Source organism: Lithobates pipiens, unplaced genomic scaffold (assembly GCF_037356315.1).
Source record: "Lithobates pipiens isolate NorthernLeopardFrog02 unplaced genomic scaffold, aLitPip1_a1.2 Scaffold_16, whole genome shotgun sequence".
Classification (NCBI taxonomy): Eukaryota; Metazoa; Chordata; class Amphibia; order Anura; family Ranidae; genus Lithobates; species Lithobates pipiens.
In genome coordinates, this window is record NW_027507748.1 from 651501246 (window position 1) to 651527232 (window position 25987).

General features: G+C 44.6%; 1 pseudogene; it reads left to right on the top strand.

The window, feature by feature from the left end:
- Nucleotides 1-25557, top strand: part of LOC143984503 (stromelysin-1-like) — a 56094-nt pseudogene extending 30537 nt beyond the window's left edge.
- Nucleotides 25558-25987: the final 430 nt, after the last annotated feature.

Sequence of the window (25987 nt, forward strand, 5' to 3'; positions counted from 1 at the left end):
GGAACCCCAACGCCGAAAAAAATCGGCGTGGGGGTCCCCCCCAAGTCCACAACAGACCCTTGTCCGAGCACGCTACCCGGCCGGCCAGGAAAGGGGGGGCGAGCGAGCGCCCCCCCCCTGAGCCGTACCAGGCCCTCAACATGGGGGGTGCCTTGGGGCCCCCCCACCCCAAAGCACCTTGTCCCCATGTTGATGAGGACAAGGGCCTCTTCCCGACAACCCTGGCCGTTGGTTGTCGGGGTCTGCGGGCGGGGGGCTTATCGGAATCCGGGAGCCCCCTTTAATAAGGGGGCCCCTGGATACCGGCCCCCCACCCTATGTGAATGAGTATGGGGTACAATGTACCCCTACCCATTCACCTGTGAAAAAAAAGTACAAAAAAAAACACAACACACGAGATAAAATACTTTATTGCACAGCTCCGGGGGTCTTCCGTCTTCGGGGGTCTTCTCGCCGGACTCCTCCGCTATCTTCTTGTAGCTCTTTTGCTAGCGGAGGAGTCCGGCTTTCTTCCTCGCCACAGGCCTCTTCTTCCGACTTCGGGGGTCTTGTCCCCCTCTGCGGTTCTTCTGCCGGGCCACCGCGCCTTCTTATAGCTCTTTTACAGGCGGTGGCCCGGTCTTCTGTCGCCGCAGCCGCCTTCCGTTCTTCTTCTTCTTCTCCTTCTCCAGGAGATGTTGACTCGACGATCTCTCCGGCCGCAATGCCAGGGATGCGCTGCGCTGCCGCTTATATAGGGACAAGGGGCGGTGTCACATGGGTTTATGTCACATGGGTTGGTGTCACATGGTGACCCCGCCCCCTTACGATGTCACAGTCCCGGAGGATGCTGGGACTGTCGCCATGTGACATCAACCCATGTGACCAACCCATGTGACATAAACCCATGTGACACCGCCCCTTGTCCCTATATAAGTGGCAGCGCAGCGCGTCCCTGGCATTGCGGCCGGAGAGATCGTCGAGTCAACATCTCCTGGAGAAGAAGAAGAAGAACGGAAGGCGGCGGCGGCGGCGACAGAAGACCGGGCCACCGCCTGTAAAAGAGCTATAAGAAGGCGCGGTGGCCCGGCAGAAGAACCGAAGAGGGGGACAAGACCCCCGAAGTCGGAAGAAGAGGCCGGCGGCGAGGAAGAAAGCCAGACTCCTCCGCTAGCAAAAGAGCTACAAGAAGATAGCGGAGGAGTCCGGTAAGAAGACCCCCGAAGACGGAAGACCCCGGAGCTGTGCAATAAAGTATTTTATCTCGTGTGTTGTGTTTTTTTTGTACTTTTATTTTACAGGTGAATGGGTAGGGGTACATTGTACCCCATACTCATTCACATAGGGTGGGGGGCCGGTATCCGGGGGCCCCCTTATTAAAGGGGGCTCCCGGATTCCGATAAGCCCCCCGCCCGCAGACCCCGACAACCAACGGCCAGGGTTGTCAGGAAGAGGCCCTTGTCCTCATCAACATGGGGACAAGGTGCTTTGGGGTGGGGGGGCCGCGCGGCCCCCCCTTCCCCAAGGCACCCCCATGTTGAGGGCACGCGGCCTGGTACGGTTTAGGAGGGGGGGCGCTCGCTCGCCCCCCCTTTCCTGGCCGGCCGGGTAGCGTGCTCGGACAAGGGTCTGTTGTGGACTTGGGGGGGACCCCCACGCCGATTTTTTTCGGCGTTGGGGTTCCCCTTTAAGTCCATACCAGGCGGCGGGGCCAGTGACGTCTCCTTCGCGGGCCCCGCCTACCTGGAGACCCGCTCAAAATGAGCGGACTTTTCTCCGGGCGGGAAAAGTCCGCTCATTTCAAAAGTACGGCGGACTGGCATACACACGGCCGGATTGTCCGCCGAAATGCGAGTCCGGCGGGAAGATTGGAGTGCAACACGGCATTCTAAGTCCACTGTACTTTCGGGTCAAAAAAGTATGCCGGAGGCTACACACGGGGGGATTGTTTGGGGAACTTGAGTTTGCCGGACTTTTCCACCGGATTGTTTGATCGTGTGTACGCGGCATAATAGAAACAACGACTTTGTGTCATTATAAACTGGACAAATTATAGAAAAAGGGTGCTTTTAAAAGGGACATTTATTGTTTTAAAAGGAACACTATTCAGTCTAGAAAAAAATGCATTTGTTTATCCTTTTGTTACACTTCTTTGTCTGTAAATTGCATAGAAAATAAAATATTGCCAAGAAAAAGCTCTGTTTGTACTGAAAAAAACAATGAATGTTTGTTATCTTAAAGTGGAACTGCACTGTATCTGAGCACTACAAACTGAAAACACCATTTAATTCATTTTTAATATTCAAAGTGTACTCACCTATCCATCCATCTATCCATGCTTTATTTTGTTGAGAAATCACTTTGGACCCCCCCCAGCATTTCTAGCTAAGGCCATCTTGAGTAAGGGCAGATGATTTATGTAGCATTTACTTCCTGGGATCCATCTGCCCTTAGCTCAGGCATGCAGGCAGGAGCTAAGCTGAGAAAGCCCCTTCTCCTCATCTTCAGGTTAAAGAAGAAAAAAAATGGCCATGAAGACTCCTGGGATGTATGTAAAAAAATAAAAATAAAAAAAGTTTAAAACAAGTAAATATAATACACCGTCCTATTTATTTAATAATGCTAGCAGCATAAGGATTAAAATAGTTAATGTTGATTGAGGGAGTTTAGTTCCACTTTAAGTAGCAGAGTTTTTTTTAGCTGCTGCGTCATTAACAACAGATGAGTCATCAGCTGTCAGCGGGCTTCCTCACTGGCAGCTGAATGTTAAAAAAAAACATTGCTGGCAATACAAAAATGTGAAAAAATACGGGATGGGGGGACAAGCCATATCAGGCCCTTTGGGTCTAACAGCGATGTTACAGGTGCCCCTTAGTTATTTAAGAGCTTTCAAATTCTGGTAAGCCCCCCTCATGCACATCGCCACAACCACCGGCTAGGGTTGTGGGGAAGAGGCCCATGTCTCCATTAGGGATGAGCTTCAAGTTCGAGTCAAACTCATGTTCGACTCGAACATTGCCTGTTCGCCTGTTCGCCAAACAGCGAACAATTTGGGGTGTTCGTGGCAAATTCGAAAAAGCCACAGAACACCCTGTAAAAGTTTATGGGAGAAATCTAAAGTGCTAATTTTAAGGGCTTATATGCAAGTTATTGTCATAAAAAGTGTTTGGGGACCTGGGTCCTGCCCCAGGGGACATGTATCAATGCAATTTTTTTTTTTTAAAACTGACGTTTTTTTGGGAGCAGTGATTTTAATAATGCTTAAAGTGAAACAATAAAAGTTATATATTCCCCTTTAAATTTCATACTTGGAGGGTGTGTATAGTATGCCTGTAAAGTAGCGCTTGTTTCCCATGCTTAGAACTGTCCCTGCACAAAGCGTCATTTCTGAAGGAAAAAAAGTCATTTAAAAGCACTCGCGGCTATAATGAATTGTCGGACCCTGGTAATACAGAGAACAGTCATTGAAAGTCATTGATAAAAAAAAAAAGCGTGGGGGTACCCCCAATTCAGTTACCAGGCCCTTTAGGTTTTTTTTAAATGGCGTGGAGTTCCCCCCAAAAATCCATACCAGACCCCTTTATCCGAGGATGCAACCTGGCAGGCCGCAGGAAAAGTACTGTACCAGACCACATGCCCTCAATATTGGGAGGGTGCTTTGGGGGTAGCCCCCAAAGCACCTTGTCCCCATGTTGATGGGGACAAGGGCCTCATCCCCACAACCCTTGCCTTGTGGTTGTGCGGGTCTGCTGGTGGGGGGCTTATCGGAATCTGGGGGTCCCCTTGTTAAAGGGGCCTTCCACAAGGTGCTTTTGTGGACTATCCCCAAAGCACCCTCCCAATGTTGAGGGCATGTGGCCTGGTACGGTTCAGGAGGGGGGGCGAGCACCCTCTTTTCCTGCGGCCTGCCAGGTTTTTTTTTTTTGATGCGGGGTTCCCCTTAATATCCATACCAGACCTGAAGGGCCTGGTAATTGAATTTAGGGGGACCCCCATGCATTATTATTTTTTTTAATCAATGTCTTTCAATGACTGTTCTCGTCTGTATTACCGGGAGCCGACAATTCATTATAGCCGCGGGTGCTTTTAAATTACTTTTTTTTCCTTCAGAAATGACACCTTGTGCAGGGACAGTTCTAAGCATGGGAAACATGCGCCCCTTTACATACATACTATACACACCCCCCAGGTACGAAATTTAAAGTAATGTAATATTACACTTTTATTGTTTCACTTTAAGCATTATTAAAATCAGTGCTCCTGAAAAAACTGCAGTTTTTAAAACTTTTTTTGCATTGATACATGTCCCCTGGGGTAGGACCCAGGTCCCCAAGCACTTTTTATGACAATAACTTGCATATAAGCCTTTAAAATTAGCACTTTAGATTTTTCATGTTCGAGTCCCATAGACTTTAACAGTGTTCGGATGCTCGACTGAATTTATTGCCTGTTTGCATGTTCTGATGCAAACCGAACTGGGGGGTAATCGGCTCATCCCCAGTCCCCATCAATAGGGGGACAAGGTGCTTTGAGGGGGCAGCGCCGCAAAGCACCCTCCCCCCTATGTTGATGGAATGTGGCCTGGTATAGTTCAGGAGAGGGTATTGGTATGGATTTTGAGGGGAACCCCCACACCAAAAATAAAAATAAATAATTGTGTAGGGTCCTGTCCCCCCAAAATCCATACCAGACCTTTATCCAAGCAGGCCAGTAAGGGGTCGGGACGAGCAAGCGCCCCCCCTCCCCCCCTCCGAACCATACCAGGCCACGTTCCCTCAACATGGTGGATGCTTTGGGGCTGCCCCAATTTATTTATTCTTTTTAATTATGGTGTGGGGGTTCTCCTCACAATCCATACCAGAGTGAGACTCCCACGCCATTTTTTTCACATTTTTGTATTGTCGGTAATGTTTTATTATGTTTATATATATATATATATATATATATATATATATATATATATATACAGTATATAAAGTGGGGCTTTTTTTACATAAAGTCTGTGTGTGTATTTGTATCATTTGGGCATTTAACATGGTTACATAGTTACATAGTAGATAAGGTTGAATAAAGACAACGGTCCATTCAGTTCAATCTATGTAGGTGCACATGTATATCTGATGCTTGGTCCACTTACATTTTTAATTAGTGGCCAAATGAAACCTATTTAAGTGAATGGGGCCAAGCCACAACTGCAAGAGAAATGCTTGGATTGCTGTTGTGACACAGCATTTACATAAACATTCCTGTTTCTCTGTCAAGAAAAGGGATACTGCTGCCTCCTGAATAACCAGCAGCTGCTGTTATACCACCCCCTGAAAACTGAAAAGCGGTCCAACGTACATCACTTTTCAGGAGGGCAGTAGAGACTGCCACAGGTGTGAATGAGGCCTAAGTAAACACAGTTTTTTTTTATTTTGCCTAGATAATCAGTACTGGAATATGACTAATCATAAACTTACCAAAGACTCTCCCAAGGATATTTCCGAGATGGGTTTCTCTGCCTCTGTACAGAAAATTGATGCCGCTTTCCATGATCACAAAAGGCATAAAACATATTTTTTCGTGGACGAGCAGTACTGGAGGTAAGTCCAGCTAAAAAATAAATAATAAATTATTGTAATGAAAAAAATAACACCAGTCAGGTGTATGATGAACTATCTTGTGCCCAATATGTTAAAAGAAGTATGGGATTTCTTTTATCCCATATTTATACTTCCCTAGGTGAATGCAGCATCAGTTCAATTCTGCATCTGTCCCCCACTGAGAACCGAGCCACCGAACACCGCCGATGGCTCGGTTCTCTCACCTCCCTGAGCTGCTGCTGCTCATCAGTCAGCATCTCTCCAGCTCTGCTACTCCACGCTCATTGGAGCGCTGAGTCTGCCATCAGTCCAGGCTCATGGTGGATCCAGACTTCCAAAGTCTGGATGATGCAGTGTCTGAACTGATCTTGGTGATGTCAGCAAAGAGCGGACTGCAGACCGCTCTCTGCTGAAAACGGGTCACAGGAGTGCAAAATGAATTGCACTTCTGTGACCTATAGGAGAAGCCCAGCCAAATAAGCTCAGGCTGGTCTTCTCCTTTTAATTAAAATATTTAGGGCAACTAAAGGTAATGAGAACACACAATAGAAATGCAGGATCAATGTCTGTGCACAAACGTTATATATACAGCCATACCCCACTTTTAAGTACACAATGGGGTTTATTTACTAAAGATGGAAAGTGCAAAATCAGGCTCACTTCTGCATAGAAATCAATGAGCTTCTAACCTCAGCTTCTTCAATTAAGCTTTAGTAATAAAACCTGGAAGCTCATTGGTTTCTATGCAGAAGTGAGCCTGATTTTGAACTTTCCAGCTTTAGTAAATAAACCCCATTTCGTACTTAAAAGTGGGGTATGCCTGTAATAAAACCTTGAAGATCATTGGTTTTTATCCATAAGTGAGCCTGATTTTGCTCTTTCCAGCTTTAGTAAATATATCCCATTGTGTACTTAAAAGTGGGTTATGCCTGTATATGTGTGTATATATATATATATATATATATATATATATATATATATATATATATATATATATTAGGGCTGTTACTGATTAAAAATGTTGTGGTCGATTAATCAATTTTATTTTTAATCGATTAATCGACTAATTTCGATTAATTATAACGCACATACAGATTCAACTACTTTTAGCTGATCTCCTTGCATTTCAACTCTGCATAAGTGAGGCCGCGTACACACGGGCGGACTGTCTGCCGAAACTAAGTTCGTCAAACAGTCCGCTCAAACTTTTGAATGAACGAACACGCCCACACACGGCACTTTTTGAGCGGACAAATACGGCAAACTTTGTTCGTCGTACTAAGTCCGCGCAACTTTTGAAATGAGCGGACTCGCCCACACACGAGGCAACAGTCCGCTCATTTCGAGTGCGTGTCAAGGTAGGCGGGGCCCGCGACGGAGACGTCGCGGGCTCCGCCGCCTGGAATGGACTTAAAGGGGAACCCCAACGCCGAAAAAAATCGGCGTGGGGGTCCCCCCAAAGTCCACAACAGACCCTTGTCCGAGCACGCTACCCGGCCGGCCAGGAAAGGGGGGCGAGCGAGCGCGCCCCCCCTCCTGAGCCGTACCAGGCCGCGTGCCCTCAACATGGGGGGTGCCTTGGGGAAGGGGGGGCCGCGCGCCCCCCCCCACCCCAAAGCACCTTGTCCCCATGTTGATGAGGACAAGGGCCTCTTCCCGACAACCCTGGCCGTTGGTTGTCGGGGTCTGCGGGCGGGGGGCTTATCGGAATCCGGGAGCCCCCTTTAATAAGGGGGCCCCCGGATAACGGCCCCCCACCCTATGTGAATGAGTATGGGGTACAATGTACCCCTACCCATTCACCTGTAAAATAAAAGTACCCAAAAAAAAAACACAACACACGAGATAAAATATTTTATTGCACAGCTCCGGGGGTCTTCCGTCTTCGGGGGTCTTGTCCCCCTCTTCGGTTCTTCTGCCGGGCCACCGCGCCTTCTTATAGCTCTTTTGCAGGCGGTGGCCCGGTCTTCTGTCGCCGCCTTCCGTTCTTCTGTCGCCGCCTTCCGTTCTTCTGCCGGGCCACCGCGCCTTCTTATAGCTCTTTTAGAGGCGGTGGCCCGGTCTTCTGTCGCCGCTGTCGCCGCCGCCTTCCGTTCTTGTTCTTCTTCTTGTTCTTCTTCTTGTTCTTCTTCTTGTTCTTCTTGTTCTTCTCCAGGAGATGTTGACACGTCGCTCTCTCCGGCCGGAATGCCAGAGCCGCGCTGAGCGGCCACTTATATAGTGACAATGGGGCGGTGTCACATGGTATATGTCACATGGGTTGGTCACATGGTGACCCCGCCCCCTTACGATGTCATAGTCCCCATGTGACATCAACCCATGTGACCAACCCATGTGACATATACCATGTGACACCGCCCCATTGTCACTATATAAGTGGCCGCACAGCGCGGCTCTGGCATTCCGGCCGGAGAGAGCGATGTGTCAACATCTCCTGGAGAAGAACAAGAAGAACAAGAAGAAGAACAAGAACGGAAGGCGGCGGCGACAGCGGCGACAGAAGACCGGGCCACCGCCTGCAAAAGAGCTATAAGAAGGCGCGGTGGCCCGGCAGAAGAACCGAAGAGGGGGACAAGACCCCCGAAGTCGGGAGAAGAGGCCGGCGGCGGGGAGGAAGAAAGCCGGACTCCTCCGCTAGCAAAAGAGCTACAAGAAGATAGCGGAGGAGTCCGGTGAGAAGACCCCCGAAGACGGAAGACCCCCAGAGCTGTGCAATAAAATATTTTATCTCGTATGTTGTGTTTTTTTTGTGTACTTTTATTTTACAGGTGAATGGGTAGGGGTACATTGTACCCCATACTCATTCACATAGGGTGGGGGGCCGGTATCCGGGGGCCCCCTTATTAAAGGGGGCTCCCGGATTCCGATAAGCCCCCCCGCCCGCAGACCCCGACAACCAACGGCCAGGGTTGTCGGGAAGAGGCCCTTGTCCTCATCAACATGGGGACAAGGTGCTTTGGGGTGGGGGGGCCCCCCTTCCCCAAGGCACCCCCCATGTTGAGGGCACGCGGCCTGGTACGGCTCAGGAGGGGGGGGCGCTCGCTCGCCCCCCTTTCCTGGCCGGACGGGTAGCGTGCTCGGACAAGGGTCTGTTGTGGACTTTGGGGGGACCCCCACGCCGATTTTTTTCGGCGTTGGGGTTCCCCTTTAAGTCCATTCCAGGCGGCGGAGCCCGCGACGTCTCCGTCCCGGGCCCCGCCTACCTGCACACGCGCTCGAAATGAGCAGACTTCCCTCCGAGCGGGAACAGTTTGCTCATTTCGAAAGTAGCCTACACACGGGCGGACTGTTCGCTCAAACCAAGTTTCAGCGGACAGTTTTTCGGAATTTCCGAAAAACTTTGTTCGTCAAACTGTCCGCTGAAACTGTCCGCTGAAGCCCCACACACGAGCGGACTGTCCGCTGAAACACTGTTCAGCGGACAAAGTTGAGCCAACAGTCCGCCCGTGTGTACGCGGCCTCAGTGGTAAATGTGGTAAACACTATATACAATCACCTGACACTAGTTAGTTTACACAATCCATGACTTAACTTCACAGTTCACACAAACGTTTTAAATTCAAACTGTAGCACTGACGTAAGTAATATTTTTTTTCCCCACCGTAGCGTGACAATCCCTCCCCCTCCGGTCTAACTAATCACTCTCACCTTATGGCATGGACCCCTGTGCAAACAGGTGGTCATGCATGCGGGTATCAAAAGGGTTAATACCGACCATAAACTTCTCTCACAATCTCAGGTCATGGGTAGAAAGAAAAGATCTAAGTGCTCACCGCTTAAGTATAAGATTTAATTTTTGTGTTCAAACACAAACTACTCACATAAAAATGATAAAAACACAGCAGGTAAAGCCGACAATCATGTTAGTTCCGTAGGGCAGCAGCAGGTGGTGTCATGTGTAGCTCCTCCCCCGTACACATTACGTTCAATCAGAAACTTCAACGTCACAGGACTCCTCCCCCCTTTCCTTCGTTAGCAGACGGAGGCACTTGGGGAAGGGGGAGGAGTCTGGTGACGTCACCGGATTCAAGGCGGAACTCCCTGAAAACCCGGGAATATAATGTAGCGCTGGTATTTTCAATACAGACGCTATTAATTTTTGTAAATTTAAGTTTGTCTGAAGCTGCAGTTTGGCTCAGACTAATTATACTAAAGTTCTGGTTTCTGTACCAGTTCAGCTGGGTTGTGTTAGTTTCCACTTGACCGTGGGTGTTGCTGTCACCACCAGTAGGTATTAGAAATGCAACAGGCTAAATGCATTGGGTACCCATTTTACTCAGAAACAGCCTGGTGGGAGTGGTTCACCCGCTGTGCATTCTGGGTGAGGGTACTTAAGGTACAGGCTGTGCTGTCTTCCTTTATATCTTGGGGCCGGCTGGCCTGAGGCTTTGCAAATGAAGGGTAGGCCCAGGAGTATTGGGGCCTACCGATCCAGGGATGGTCCCATGCTGTCTTGCCTGCGGGGAGAAGCTGGGTGACTGGAGGATCCCAGGGAGGACTTTTTCAGGAGAGGACTGAGCAACAAGGCTGGTATCTCTGGAAGAGCCTGGAGACTCAGTTGGAGGACGCATCCCAGGTCACCTACCACACAGTACCACCAGACTGGCTGAAAGAAACTGGTACTGTGTGACAGCTCTTTAATTTTTACAAGTTGCTGGTTGTGCTTTCCTGTGGCAGAGGATTGCACAACGATTCAGTTGAATTGACAAGTCTGTGGCAGAGACTTTGTCCGAGCATCTCATCGGCTGCTAGGTCAGTGAGAGAGGCCTATCCAGTGGTTGCTAGATCCAGCCTGTGGAAACCATTTGTCCTCCAGATCAAGGAAATACCTCTAACCCGCAATTACAAGGTACCTGAATCTCCCTTAACCCTCTATCCCTCTATTGCAAAATTCATGTTCTTTCAAATAAATATTTGGAAAAAGGACTAAGTGTTGGAGCTAACATTCTTTAATCCACTCTACAACGGGACCCCTAAGACGGACACAGTGACCAGGTGAGGTAACGGTACGCCCAACAAAAACCAACAGCTCCTTCGGGGGTTAGTGCTACATATATATATATATATATATATATATATATATATATATATATATATATATATATAGCTCCAACAGGTGCTAAAGGGATGATTACATGTTATAAGACTCTGAATTGACCCTTTGCACATTTCTCAACATCCTTACATATTTCCAGCAAATTTCTGCAAAAAAAATTATTTATTTTTTTGATTCACATCCACTTCTGCTCTAGAGCAATTTTTAAATGTTTTTGCGCAGATGTAAAAATCTGCATTTTTGGCCATAAAATGACATAAAACCCCCATACCATTATATACACCATAGTGTTAAAAGTATTTGGACACCTGCCTTTACACGCACATGAACATTAAGGAGTGTGTCTATGGGGATGTTTGACCATTCTTCCAGAAGTGCATTCGTTTTTCAGGGGTTGGATTTGGCCCCTTAGTTCCAGTGAAGGGAACTCTTAAGATGTCAGCATACCAAGACATTTTGGACAATTTCATGCTCCCAACTTTGTGGGAACAGTTTGGGGATGACCTCTTCCTGTTCCATCATAACTGGGCACCAGTGCACAAAGCAAGGTCCATAAAGACATGGATGAGTGAGTTTGGGGTGGGGTAACTTGGCTGGCCTACACAGAGTCCTGACCTCAACCTGATAGAACACCTTGGGGTGAATTAGAGCGGAGACTGTGAGCCAGGCCTTTTTGTCCACATCAGTGCCTGACCTCACAAATGCGCTTCTGGAAGAATGGTCAAACATTCTCATAGACACTCTCCTAAACCTTGTGGACAGCCTTCCCAGAAGAGTTGAAGCTGTTATCGCTGCAAAGGATAGACAGCTCAATATTGAACCCTACAGACTAAGACTGGGATGCGTTTAAAGTTTATTTACATGTAACGGCAGGTGTCCCAATACTTTTTACAATACAGTGTATGTTCTGAAAGCAGAGGCCCCTGTGGCTCTGTAGAATAAAAAGATAGCAGTTGCAATTTTATATTTTTTTTATTTTAATATTTGCACAAATATTTATCAAATGAATATTTTCAGGAAATAATATAATAAAATGCATTTTAGTGAACACAATATAACATTCAATGTTTTGGTAAATAGATACCAAACATGCAAAGTCTTAAAATGATGTGCGCAGTGCGCACGTGACATATATATATATATATATATATATATATATAACGATGGTACCCAAAAATCTCCTCTTTAAAAGCCTTTACAGCAAATCTGTTTAGAGTTATTATTATTAAAATGATTGCTGTCACTCAGATGCTAGTGGTGACACATCACATGTGGTGCAATCAAGGTTTACTTACACATGCGTACCCTGTGCATGCACTTGCATTTGTGGGTGTGTGCAGGGCAAAAGGGGATACATTTAATTACGTGTTTGTTTTGTAACTATTTTATTATATCTACTTAACACTTTTTTTATTTTATTTATGTTTTAAATGTAATTGCAAGCGGAAGTAAACCACACTTTTCTTTTCTTTTTTTTTATCCCTGCAAGACAATTGCCTAATGTGATAGTATGCATCGCATGCTAGAACATTATAAATACTTACCCTAGATCGAAGCCTTCCAGCAGCGCGCTGTCGCCGCTGATAGGACTTCACCTGGTCTTCCTTCCTGTCCACGTCTTCTGGCATGTTCATGCAAGTCACGGATCGTATCAGGGAGCTCTGAAAGGACAGCACGGGTATGATGTGCCTTCAGAGCGCATGCGTCAGCGACATCACCGGCTACTTATAGTGTAAATATCTTCTAAATCTTATATAGGCTTACCTGTAGGTAAAAGTATAAAAAAAAAGGGGGGGTTACTCCCACTTTAGCAAACCCCCTTTTGATAACATTGGGCAGGTGGTATGTACTCTTTATGGAGACATTGGTTGTCTATTAGACCATAATGTCTTTCTTGCCCCCAAAAGCAACTAACAGAACACTGTTTGGTTCAAATGACAACTCTGAAACCAGAAGTGACTAAATCATTGTTGCTTCTGGTTTATAGGAGATTGGGGTACAGATGTTTCTTGGTATCCTCCTGCTTGGCCTCCTGAAGCTGGTTGATGTGATCCTAGTAAAAGCAGAAGAGCCTGGGATCCACATGAGGGGGAAGGGGGAACCACGCTGTCCGCACTGTGAAAATCATAGAGTGGCTATACAGTCGCCTGGATCACTTTTACTATACAGCTATAAACCAGCTGAGGAAAACAGGTACAAGCTGATGGTTGCTACTGCAGCCATCAGCTTGTTCTTAATATTTCTCACTTTGAACATACTATGTACATTCACAGAACTGAAGTAGTTAACCACTTTCAGACCGGACCATTTTGCTGGTAAATGACCAGAGGTCTTTTTACACTTTGGCACTGCGCTGCTTTAACTGGTAATTGCGCGGTCATGCAATGTTGTACCCAAACAAAATTTGCGTCCTTTTCTTCCCACAAATAGAGCTTTCTTTTGATGGTATTTGATTGCCTCTGCGATTTTTATTTTTTGCGATATAAACGTAAAAAGACCGCAAATTTTGAAAAAAAATGATATTTTCTACTTTTTGTTATTAGAAAAATCCAATAAACTCAATTTTAGTCATACATTTAGGCCAAAATGTATTCAGCCACATGTCTTTGGTAAAAAAAAAGTCAATAATTGTATATTTATTGGTTTGCGCAAAAGTTGTCACATCTACAAACTAAGGTACGTTTTCTGGAATTTACGCAGCTTTTAGTTTACGACTGCCTATCTCATTTCTTGAGGTGCTAAAATGGCAGGGCAGTACAAAACCCCCCCAAATGACCCCATTTTGGAAAGTAGACCCCCTAAGGAAATTGATAAGAGGCATGTTGAGCCCATTGAATATTTTATTTTTTTGCCTCAAGCGATTGAATAATGACAAAAAAAAAATTTTTTTTTTTTTTTTACACAAAGTTGTCACTAAATGATATATTGCTCACACATGCTATGGGCGTATGTGAAATGACACCCCAAAATAAATTCTGCTGCTTCTCCTGAGTACGGGGATACCACATATGTGGGACTTTTTGGGAGTCTAGCCGCGTACGGGGCCCCGAAAACCAAGCACCGCCTTCAGGCTTTCTAAGGGCGTAAATTTTTGAGTTCACTTCTCACTACCTATTACAGTTTTGAAGGCCATAAAATGCCAAGATGGCACAAAACCCCCACAAATGACCCCATTTTAGAAAGTAGACACCCCAAGCTATTTGCTGAGAGGCATGTTGAGTTCATGGAATATTTTATATTTTGCCACAAGTTGCGGGAAAATTACAAACTTTTTTTTTTGTTTTGTTTTTTTCACAAAGTTGTCACTAAATGATATATTGCTCACACATGCCATGGGCATATGTGAAATGACACCCCAAAATAAATTCTGCTGCTTCTCCTGAGTACGGGGATACCACATATGTGGGACTTTTTGGGAGCCTAGCCGCGTACGGGGCCCCAAAAACCAAGCACCGCCTTCAGGCTTTCTAAGGGCGTAAATTTTTGAGTTCACTTCTCACTACCTATTACAGTTTTGAAGGCCATAAAATGCCAAGATGGCACAAAACACCCACAAATGACCCCATTTTAGAAAGTAGACACCCCAAGCTATTTGCTGAGAGGCATGTTGAGTCCATGGAATATTTTATATTTTGCCACAAGTTGCGGGAAAATTACAAACTTTTTTTTTTTTTTTTTTTTCACAAAGTTGTCACTAAATGATATATTGCTCACGCATGCCATGGGCATATGTGAAATGACACCCCAAAATAAATTCTGCTGCTTCTCCTGAGTACGGGGATACCACATATGTGGGACTTTTTGGGAACCTAGCCGCGTACGGGGCCCCGAAACCCAAGCACCGCCTTCAGGCTTTCTAAGGGCGTTACAGTTTTGAAGGCCATAAAATGCCAAGATGGCACAAACCCCCCCCAAATGACCCCATTTTGGAAAGTAGACACCCCTAAATTTAGGGGTACACTAGTGAGACTAGGTAATAAATGGCGGGTGCCCTGAAACTATAAAAAAATAACTAACCAACCAGCGTCACCTGTAACAGTTATATGGTGATCACTGGTGAAAGGGTTAACTAGGGGGCAATCAGGGGGCTTTATGCGGTAGTATATGGGGGTCCCTGGCGCTATAAAAAGCTGCGGCGAACCTAAATACCTACCTGCCTAACTAGTGTCACCTGTGACACTAATACAGCGATCAGAAAAACGATCGCTTATTAGGCTGGGTTCACACTGGAGCGATGCGGGAACGCCACGAATGCGCGGCGGGTTCCCACATCGCATGCCTCCCGGCGGCAGTTCACACTGCCCTATGCGAACTGCTGGGAGTGTCAGTGAAATGTTACTGACACCCCCAGATCAGTTCGCATATCGCAGTGCGATCTGCAAACTCGGATCGCATGGTGTGAACACCCATGCGATCCGATTCTGCTGCGGGCCAAAAAAAGGGTCCCGTGCGAATTTGCGGCGGGTGCGGCGAATGGCTGAACTCGAATCGCACAGAGATCGGATGTGATTTGCACTGCAGTGCGGTGCGAATCACATCCGTTCTCAAACCGCTGCAATGTGAACCCAGCCTTAGTGACACTGGCGACGGGGGGTGATCACGGGGTTAAACCTTTATTGGGGGGGTTAGGGGGGTACCTTAGAACTAAAGGGGGCTAACCCTAACTGCCCTAACAGTTATTAGTCACAAATGACACCCGCCGGGTGATCAGGGGGTTAAACCTTTATTAGGTAATAAATGGCGGGTGCCCTGAAACTATAAAAAAATAACTAACCAACCAGCGTCACCTGTAACAGTTATATGGTGATCACAGGTGAAAGGGTTAACTAGGGGGCAATCAGGGGGCTTTATGCGGTAGTATATGGGGGTCCCTGGCGCTATAAAAAGCTGCGGCGAACCTAAATACCTACCTGCCTAACTAGCGTCACCTGTGACACTAATACGGCGATCAGAAAAATGATCGCTTATTAGGCTGGGTACACACTGGAGCGATGCGGAAACGCCGCGAATCCGCGGCGGGTTCCCGCATCGCATGCCTCCCGGCGGCAGTTCACACTGCCCTATGCGAACTGCTGGGAGTGTCAGTGAAATGTTACTGACACCCCCAGATCAGTTCGCATATCGCAGTGCGATCTGCAAACTCGGATCGCATGGTGTGAACACCCATGCGATCCGATTCTGCTGCGGACCAAAAAAAGGGTCCCGTGCGAATTTGCGGCGGGTGCGGCGGGTGTGGCGGGTGCGGCGGGTGCGGCGAATGGCTGAACTCGAATCGCACAGAGATCGGATGTGATTTGCACTGCAGTGCGGTGCGAATCACATTCGTTCTCATAAACCGCTGCAATGTGAACCCAGCCTTAGTGACACTGGCGACGGGGGGTGATCACGGGGTTAAACCTTTATTGGGGGGGTTAGGGGGGCACATTAGAACTAAAGGGGGCTAACTCTAACTGCCCTAACAGTTATTACAGTCACAAATGACACCAATGCAAAAAAAAAAAAAAAAAAAAAAAAAAAATGACATTGGTGTCACTGTGACTGGGGGGCAGGGGTAATTGGGGGGGTGATCGGGGGGTAAAGGGGGGGTGTGAGTGTGCCTGGCATGTTCTACTGTGTGTGTAGAGTGTTGGTGCAACTCACCGATCCGCTCTCCTCGGTGTCGGAACGAAAAATACCGACACGGAGGAGAGAATACATCACTTCCTCTCCTGTGTTTACATTACAGGAGAGGAAGTGATGTCACCGGGGATTTCCATTCGTCGAGAGCGATCGCGAGGGGGTGGCCATGAATGAATGGCCGCCCCCTCATCCCGGATCGCTCTCGAAGGAATGCCGACCGCCGCAGGCACCGGGGGGGGGCCCGATCGGGCCCCCCACCCGCGGGCAGGCAGGGACTTATATATACGCCCATATGCCTGCCCGTGCCATTCTGCCGACGTATATCGTCGTGCGGCGGTCGGCAAGTGGTTAAAGAAAGTAAGTATTTGGCAATTTGCACAGTCGAGACTGGCAAGAGAAGGATCACTTTGACACAGCTGGCCAGCTTGAGCATGAATTGCAATATATGCAAACCAAGATTCCCTGCTTTCACGCAAAAGTTTGCTAGAAATAGGTAAGGTAAGTATAGCAGCGTGCAAAGGGTTAGCACAAACATTTCAGTGAGAACAACCAATAAATGCCGCTGGTATTCAGGAAACCTTTCTGCTGTAATATACAAAATAGATCTATACAGTTTACCTTGTTTTATGTTAGTATTTGCAGCTGTAGTTGCATGTACAGTAACTGGCATTGGAAATCACGATGGCTGCAGGTAGAAATTGAAAAATAACTTTTAGAACCATAAAATGATGAAATAATTGATGTAGTAGTGATAAATGCAATATCATTGATTTTTGTGTCTGTCCTGAACTGGCATCTATTGCTTGTATATGTTAAGGGCAATGTATGAAATCAGGCATTCTGTAGAACACCTAGGTAATTTGTGCCTGATTTCACACATTGCCTGTAAAATATATACATAAAAAGCCAAGGACAGTGAACAAGTTTCAAGTTAGAAGTCAGGACAGTTGAATGAAAGGGAGCATCAACCATCAAACAGGCTTAAAGTGGAGTTTCATCCACTTTTACAACTTTATCTTAAAGGAATGACAACCCCTTCACCACAAAATTTTAGATATTATTTTTTTCCCCTACTTACCTTTTATGAAGTACCTTGTGTACTTCTGCTCCAGCTTCGCCGCGGCCCAGTGTGTCGCATCCTCTTCTCCCCCCACTGCCTTCTGGGACCTTTGTGTGTCCCAGAAAATGACGGGGCCATTCAGGAAGAGTTGTGTGAAGGCTCCACTGCCGGTTTCCCTTAGTTGGAATGGTGACACCTGCACCCAATCCAATGGACTGATCAGCCTCGGGAGGCCAACATTGTGGGCTCCCTGGACAGGTAAGTGTCCTTATTAAAAGACAGCAGCTACAGTATGTATGCAGCTGGAACTTCGCTTTAACACATTATATACATATAATTTTTACTCTTGACCAGACTTGTTTTTTTTATTTTGGAGTTTCTTCTAGAAACCTATTGAATTGTTAAAGCAGAAGTTTGGCTAAAAAAATATAAAAACCCTGCAGCTTTAGTCATATCAGTTACCTGTAATGAAGGGTGCCCCACGTTGTGCAGGCAGCTGGATCATGGAGAAACCTTTACTGCAGGGTTGCCTGTCCTCCTATCTCTGAAGTGCTGCAATGATTAACGGCTTCAGACCTTCAGACAGAACAGCAGTACAGATGATCCAACAGAGACAAGCCCCTCCTTCCTGTAGGGATGCCAGCCCTCTTCCTGTCTCTATATTCCCAGTACTGTGATGGTTAACAGCTTCGAGACCAGGCAGAACAGCAGTACAGATGATCCGACAGGGACATGCCAGCCTTCCTGCAGGGTTTCCAGCCTTCTTCCTGCCTCTGTACTCCCAGTACTGTGATGATTAAGAGCTTAACCAGTTTAAGACTAGCACACACCGATGTATGTCCATTTTTTGAAGAGGGATATCTCGGTAATGGCAACAGCTGCTGCCACAACCGAGATATCCATCTCTTCAGGCGCCGGTCATGTGCACGATAATAGTGGTCTCTGCAGCGGATTCACCGCAAGAGCACCATTATCAGTGGCGGGAGAGGTGCCACCCCACCGCTGCTCTCCCGCACCCTCCGCCGCTTACCAGAGCCGTCGGTAGTGGCAGAGGCGATTGGGACCTGTCATGTCTGTGGTATGGAGTGAGGCTAAGATGGCCCCCACCCGTCTCTATACCATAGCAGGGTGGATGGGACATCAAAACGTCACTTCCGCCACACTTCCATACCTCTTAAAGGCACACTTTTTCAATGTCATTTTTTTCAAATGACAATTTTTTTTTTTATTATTGCATTTAAGTCCAAATATGAGATCTGAGGACTTTTTGGCCCCAGATCTCTTATTTAAGAGGACCTGTCATGCTTTTTTCTATTACAAGGGATGTTTACATTCCTTGTAATAGGAATATAAGTGATCTATTTTTTTTTGTTTTAAAACAGTGTAAAAATAAATAAACACCTCGTCCCAACGAGCTCACGCGCAGAAGCGAACGCATGTGAGTAGCACCCACATATGAAAACGATAGTCAAACCACACATGTGAGGTATTGCTGCGATCGGTAGAGCGAGTGCAATAATTCTAGCCCTAGACCTCCTCTGTACCACAAAACATGCAACCTGTAGAATTGTTTAAATGTCGCTTATGGATATTTTTGAGGATAAAAGTTTGACACCATTCCACGAGCAGGTACAATTTTGAAGCGTGACATGTTGGGAATCAATTTACTTGGCGTAACATTATCTTCCACAATATAAAAAAAATGGGCTAATTTTACTGCTGTCTTTTATTTAAAAAAGTGATTTTTTTCCAAAAAAAGTGTGCTTGTAAGACCACTGCGCAAATACGGTGTGAAAAAAAGTATTGAAATGACCGCCATTCTCTAGGGTGTTAGAAAAAAAAACAATATATAATGTTTGGGGGTTCTAAGTAATTTTCTAGCAAAAAAACTGTTTTAAACATGTAAACACCGAGTCTGAAAAAGAAGCTCGGTTCTTAAGTGGTGAAAGAGTTCAGGCAGAACAGCAGTACAGATGGCCCGACAGACACGCCCCCTCCTTCCTGCAGTGATACAAGCCCTGTTCCTGTCTCTGTATTTCCAGTACTGTGATGGTTAACAGCTTTAGGCTTTCAGTCAGAACAGCAGTACAGATGGTCTGACAGATACGCCCCTCCTTCCTGCAGGGATGCCAGTCCTCTTCTTGTTTCTGTACTTCCAGTACTATGATGGTTAACAGCTTCAGGTCTTCAGACAGAGAACAGCAGTACAGATGGTTTGATAGGGACATGCCACCTCCTTCCTATTTCTCCACTCCATTCATTGATTACAGGGCTTGTAGCATGATCTGTGAATGGGGGAGAGAATTCTGTAACTGACCAGACTCTCCCACATTCACAGATCATTTTACAACCAGTATAATACATGAAAGAACTATTCTGATTGGAGGAGTAAGAAGGAGATGTGCCCCCATATGGCTGTGTACGTCTGTTCTTCTTGAAAACCCAAAGCATACTCGTAAATGATGTGACTAAAGCAATATGGATTTTCTTTTCTTTTTTTTCTTCAGATTTGATCAGTAAGTCCTGAATTAGTTTTTGGTCACAAAGTAAAAATAAGATAATTAAATTTAATTTGATACCACTGCTTCTCTTGCACAGTTATGATGAGAAAACGCAAAAACTGGACTCAGACTGCCCTGAAGATATAAGCGATGGGTTTCCTGGTATTGGAGAAAAAGTTGATGCAGCTTATGAGAGAAATGGTATGTCGTCATTTATCATATACTTATCTTAAAGGAAAAACCTAGGAAGCCATGCACAGATCTTTTTACGTACCAGAGTTTTGTGTCAAAATTGGCAGGAGCAGGGAAGTGATGTGCTTGGAGAATATAATGGGTGCAGGCCACAATGTGCCGATCTGCCTGTATCCTGACAAGTGCCCACATGCTGATTCATTGATGTGAACCCTGATGGAAGCTTTGTTACCCCAACAATTCATGTTCCTGATATGTGCCTGCTGTACTGGTTGGTTCTCTAGCTATGCTGGGAACTCAGTGTACTCTCCTCCAATGATCAAACTTGACCTGACACACTCCCGCTGCACAGCCATTCACTGGGAAGCTTCCGTTTTCTGCAGCTGAGAATATACACTATACTTCAAATGATCACAGTACTGATATATTATAAAGAAGTTATTTGTATTATTGGGATTAATATATTTCACCTATTATGAATGGGGTGGTTCCTGAAGGCAATGGGCCTGTGTGCAAAATAATAAGTTAGACCCCCTTTCCCAAGATAAAGAAAATGCTGTGTGGTTTGCAAAGAGCTGACTATTGGGTGTGACTTAAAGGGGTGTGATTAAATAGGGACTGAGGTGACTTGCATAGTATGGCATACCGCCAAAACTTTTGAGATGGGAACGAGGGACACCTATTAGTAAAAGTATGTAGGCAAAGGACACGCCCCCTGCCACGACCCCTTAAAGGAGAATTGTACAATAAAAATGATTTGTTTAACCTACAAGTGCTTTTTTACCATTACTATTTCTTTATACTGGCTTTTGACATTTATGAATGAAGAAATTTTAAAATCAGATGAAAGGTTTGGCACTGGGAAACACTTTTTGAAAGATAAAAATACAGAAATGTACAACACAGAATGAGGTGGTATGGAATACATAGCCCAGTGTACAGAAAGAGATGGTGTGGAATAGGGAAAGTCATTATTATGCTGTAGCAATGCACTCACGTTAAGGTGAGTTTCCCATTCAAATGTATAAACACATACTAGAAACTAATAATGGATGTTAGTGGTGCTCAAGGATCCACAAAACAACCATATGTATAAAAAAAACATTCATACCCTCATACAGATAAATCTCCTAAGACACCCATATGATAGTTACTCAAAACTCTCAGTATACATTTTTTATAAACAATTTTGCATAGAAAGGAAGATATCCAAGATGGAGAAATTCTGTGTTTCTCTACGCGTTTCACGGAAAACAACTGCTGGTAAATTTATAATGACATATAAGTTTGTAAATAATACATTGCAGTTCCACAGTCAAATATAATATATATATATATATATATATATATATATATATATATATATATATATATATTAGCTATCACATTATACCACCAAATGGAGACACTCACTTTCACTAGAAACAAAACTTTGTAGACACTTGGAAGTTCATATTTATGGACTCCTTGGTGGAAAGCAAAAGGGTGGTACTGTAGGGAAAAAGCCATGGGAGGAAAAAAGAATGCAAGCGACCAATAGCCATATCAAGGACCCTTCAACTCACATAAAGATGTATAATAAAAATACTCAATAACCAACTTGAAATTTGTCTTTTTTTTTGTATTTTTATTATACATCTTTATGTGATCCTAAATAGAAGATATAGGAAATTGCAAACTAAAATTCAGTGAACAAATCCTTTTCAGTGCTGTGTTATACTAGCAGACTATATGGTGACAGTTCCAGCTCCAGAAAATGTAGGATTACAAAAATTGGCAGCATATAGCAGGCACACCAAGGTGCCTTTTCCTACTTTACAAATGCTGCCTTTCTCCCTCCTGACCTGCCACTAGAGCCCTAGTGAAAGAACTGAACTTCTGGGTATGTAGTGCTTGGTGGCTGAGTAACTTACATATGGGAGTGGAGGGTGTGCGTCTAACACTGTGAAAATATAGACTTTCAAAACGTTGGTATTGACAAAGGATTTTTGGATGGCTTCACACTTGTGATCTGACATGAGTAGAGCAATAGATTAAAAAATGTTGGATATTTCCTATTTTAAATAGACTTTGTTAGTACACCATTAATTTCAGAAAAATCTTCCCCAAGGACTATGGGGTTGATTTACTAAAGGGTGTGTACTTTGCAAAGTGCAGTTGCTCCAGAGCTTAGTAAATGAGGTAATGAATTACCTTGCAAAGAATACCCAATCACGTGCAAGAAAAATATAAAAAAAACACTTTTTGTTTGAACATGATTGGATGATGGAAGTCAGCAAAGCTTCTGCTCATTTACTAAGCTCTGGAGTCACTGTGCTTGCAGAGTGGAATTGCACTATGCAAAGTGCACAGCCTATTTGCCTTTAGTAAATCAACCCCTGTATATGCATTTATGTTATTTACCCTTAAAAGCCTCCCTTATGTAAAAATCCAAAAGCCATGAGACTGCTGGGTGCCACCATCTTCGATGTGTTGTCAGCAGCCCAGCAGACTCGTAGCTGGCACTCAAGGGACACTCTATAGTAGTCCCCTTGGCTTTTATCCCAACAGCTACATAAAAGGTTAAACTCTTATTGCTTTCACCTGCCAATTATAATATAAGGTATCTTATCCCTTTAATATATTATCATACAAGCATGGAATTGGACTTTAGATAGGTACCAAGCACCAAGTTGTACTAACATTTATAGGTAAAGTTGATTCAGGGAAAATCCGATTGCCTCTCGGGTGATCAGGAAGGATTTTTTTCCCCTGCTGGAGCAAATTGGAACATGCTTTAATGGGGTTTTCTCGTCTTCCTCTGGATCAACTGTGGGTGAAGGATTGTGTATATGGGATTGTATGATTTTTTTTTTTTTTTTTTGGTTAAACTAGGTGGACTTGTGTCTTTTTTCAACCCGACTAACTTTGTAACTATATGTAACTATGTAACCAAGCAAACCTATGAAAAGATTTTTAATATAAAAATTTAACTCTTTAGTAATTAACAATTAAAATTGTGATGCTGTTTAAAAGATTGCAATCTATTAACATATACCATGCATACTTTCCATCATATGCAGACATCTTCAGCATCAGTCTGTACAAGCACCTCAGTGCGTTTCAACTCTTAACGAGTCTTCATCAGGAGGTAAAAAATATGTTCTTCAATATAAACATGAAATAATGCCCACAGTATTCAAAGAAGAGAAAAAAAAATATTAAACAGGAAAAAGGTTGTAAATCAACCAATTATTTAAATTACTTACACAGAACCCAATGATGCATATATAAGATAGAAGGTATGTAAATCCAAGGAAAACCAAAAAAAGGGAAAGTATAATGCAGTGTAAGGGATGTGGACCCAGAAAAAAGGCCTTGAAAAGCAAAAAGAAATAACAATCTAGTGGCAACATATACAGTATGACTGTGTAATTATAGAGTCAAAGTATAAATAAATCATATTGTACAAAATAGGCATTAAAAAAATATAAGTTCCCCCAGTGAGCTCACCCGAAGACAAAAAAGGGGAGGTCTTTGATGGTAGGGCTGGTAAGGTAATTAACCTCTGAAAACAAAAAACATCCAAAAAATCATCAAAAAAGATGAAGAAAATATATGTACTCAAAAACAAGCCATCTTCCTGATTTAGATGAAAAGAGAAATTCCAAAGAACGAGTGGGATCACCACATGGTCTCGACATAGGCCCAAGGCACACAGCCATGGCACATAATGGTTCTGCAGACTCTATATATGAAGACTCCGAACCATCAGCTGACTGAAGATCGTCAATGAAAATGCAGGATTACTTGTCTAATCGTTGAGTAAATTTGGAGCGCTTCCAGAAGTGACGTGGGCCGTCATCCCATTGTCTCCTGCCAGATCAGGACACGCTGCCTGGGGTAACTGTGAGTGGGGGATGCCATGGGAGGTCTTTCTTTTCTATTCCTCCCATAACCCAACTGATTCATTTCACCAATTTACTCCCCGACTGGACAAATAATCCTGCATTTTCATTGGTGACCTTCGGTCAGCTGATGAACTGGAGTCTGCATACTGTATATAGTGTCTGCAGCACCTTTCTTTGTCATTGCTGCATGTGTTGGGCCTCAAGTCGAGACCATGTGGTGATCCCACTCTTTCATTGGTATTCTTTTTTCATCTAGTACTCACCAGCCCTACCATCCAAAGCCTCTCCTTTTTGTCTTACAGCAGGTGAGCTTACTGGGGAACCGTATAGTTCTTTAATGGCGCTACTAAATCATTATTCCTTTTTGCTGGGCCCAGTATCCCTTGCAATGCATCAGACTTGCCCCTTTTTTTTGGTTTTCCTCGGATTTACTTCCATTCTATCTTATCTATGCATCATTGGGTTCTGTGTAAGTAATTGAAATAACTGGTTGATTTACAACCTGTTTCCTGTAGATATTGTTTTTTGTCTTCTGTGGATATTGTGGGTATTTATTCATTTTTGTATTCCAGAACATATTTTTTAGCTCCTGATGAAGACTTGTTATGAGTTGAAACACGTTGAGGTACTGGTAAAGACTGATCCTGAAGAAAGTTTACGTGCTATATAAAAACCCTTGATGTTAATTGATTGCAATCTTTTAAACTGCATCATGATTTTAATTGTTAATAAAGAATAACATTTTTACATTACAAATCTTTTTATATGCAGACTACATGACAGCTAATGTAGGGAAGTTATGGGAGGGATGGAGGAGCTGGACCAGCACAGACTGTAATTTAACACTCGAAAATACTTGTGTCTGCCTGCTTTTTTTAAGCCGGTGACAGGTTCTCTTTATTGTTATATTTGTATTTATTTTTTCTGTTATGTTTGTCTTTAGGGTTATTGTATTTCCTGAATGGTCAGACACAGTATGAGTTTAATGTAACCACACAGAAAGCAGTTATTTCGTCAGAAAACCTGCCCCAGATCACCTGTATGGAAAAGGACCACACTGGAAGAAGCTGAGCAAGAGAAAGGCAGAGTAAAACCTCGTACACATGATTGGATTTTCCGCAGACAAAACCTCTGACTTTTGTCCAAAGCCGTGTGCCTGGAATTTGTGTTGCATACAAATGGCAAGGAATTGTCGGCCAACAAACACGAACGTAGTGGCGTATTACGTGTTTTTTCAGCTCTTATGCTCCTTGGGCTCCTTCTGCAAATTCCGTGTTAGAAGAAGTTTGATGAGTGTTGATTCGCGTTTTTCATTCCGCGTTCTTTATTTCGCGCTTTTCATTTAGCGCTTTTTAGTTCGTATTTTTCATTTCATGCTTTCAGTTCGTTTCTGAGCAGCCGTTCATCAACCAGACATGTTGCGGGATCAGAGGGATCGGAGGAGATAACGTGTTATTTATTATTGGCCTTGGAGTTATTCCTTTGACCCAAGTCCAGTCCAGGAACAGGAAGAGAAGGAAGAGGAGGAGTTATTGGACCAAAAATTGGTTGCTTTATTAATCATGACCAATTATGTCATATACCTTTGCTGCGGGAGCTCCAGGAGAATAATCCAGATGATTTTCGGTATTATCTCTGGATGACGGACCCCTGCTTTCAAAAAGCAGGACACATGCATGAGGCTTTTATTTTATTTTTTTGGTTGAATAATAATGATTTGATTTGTTATATTTTTTATATTTTTGGATTGCATAGAATGCCTTTTTGGTTACCGTATATACTCGAGTATAAGCCGAGATTTTCAGCCTCTTTTTTGAGGCTGAAAGTGCCCCCCTCGGCTTATACTCGAGTCATCGCTGTCTGCCCGCTCGATCAGCGTGTCGAGCAGACAGACAGCGGCCATTCTAGAATTCAAAAGCCGCGCCTCCGGCTCCGCCTTCGCCTGTGATAGGCGGAACACTGAATTTCCCAGCTGCCTGTGTTCCGCCTATCACGGGCATCGTCTCATCCTCGTACTACGAACGAGGATGAGACGATGCCCGTGATAGGCGGAACACAGGCTGCTGGGAAATTGAGTGTTCCGCCTATCACGGACATCCGATAGG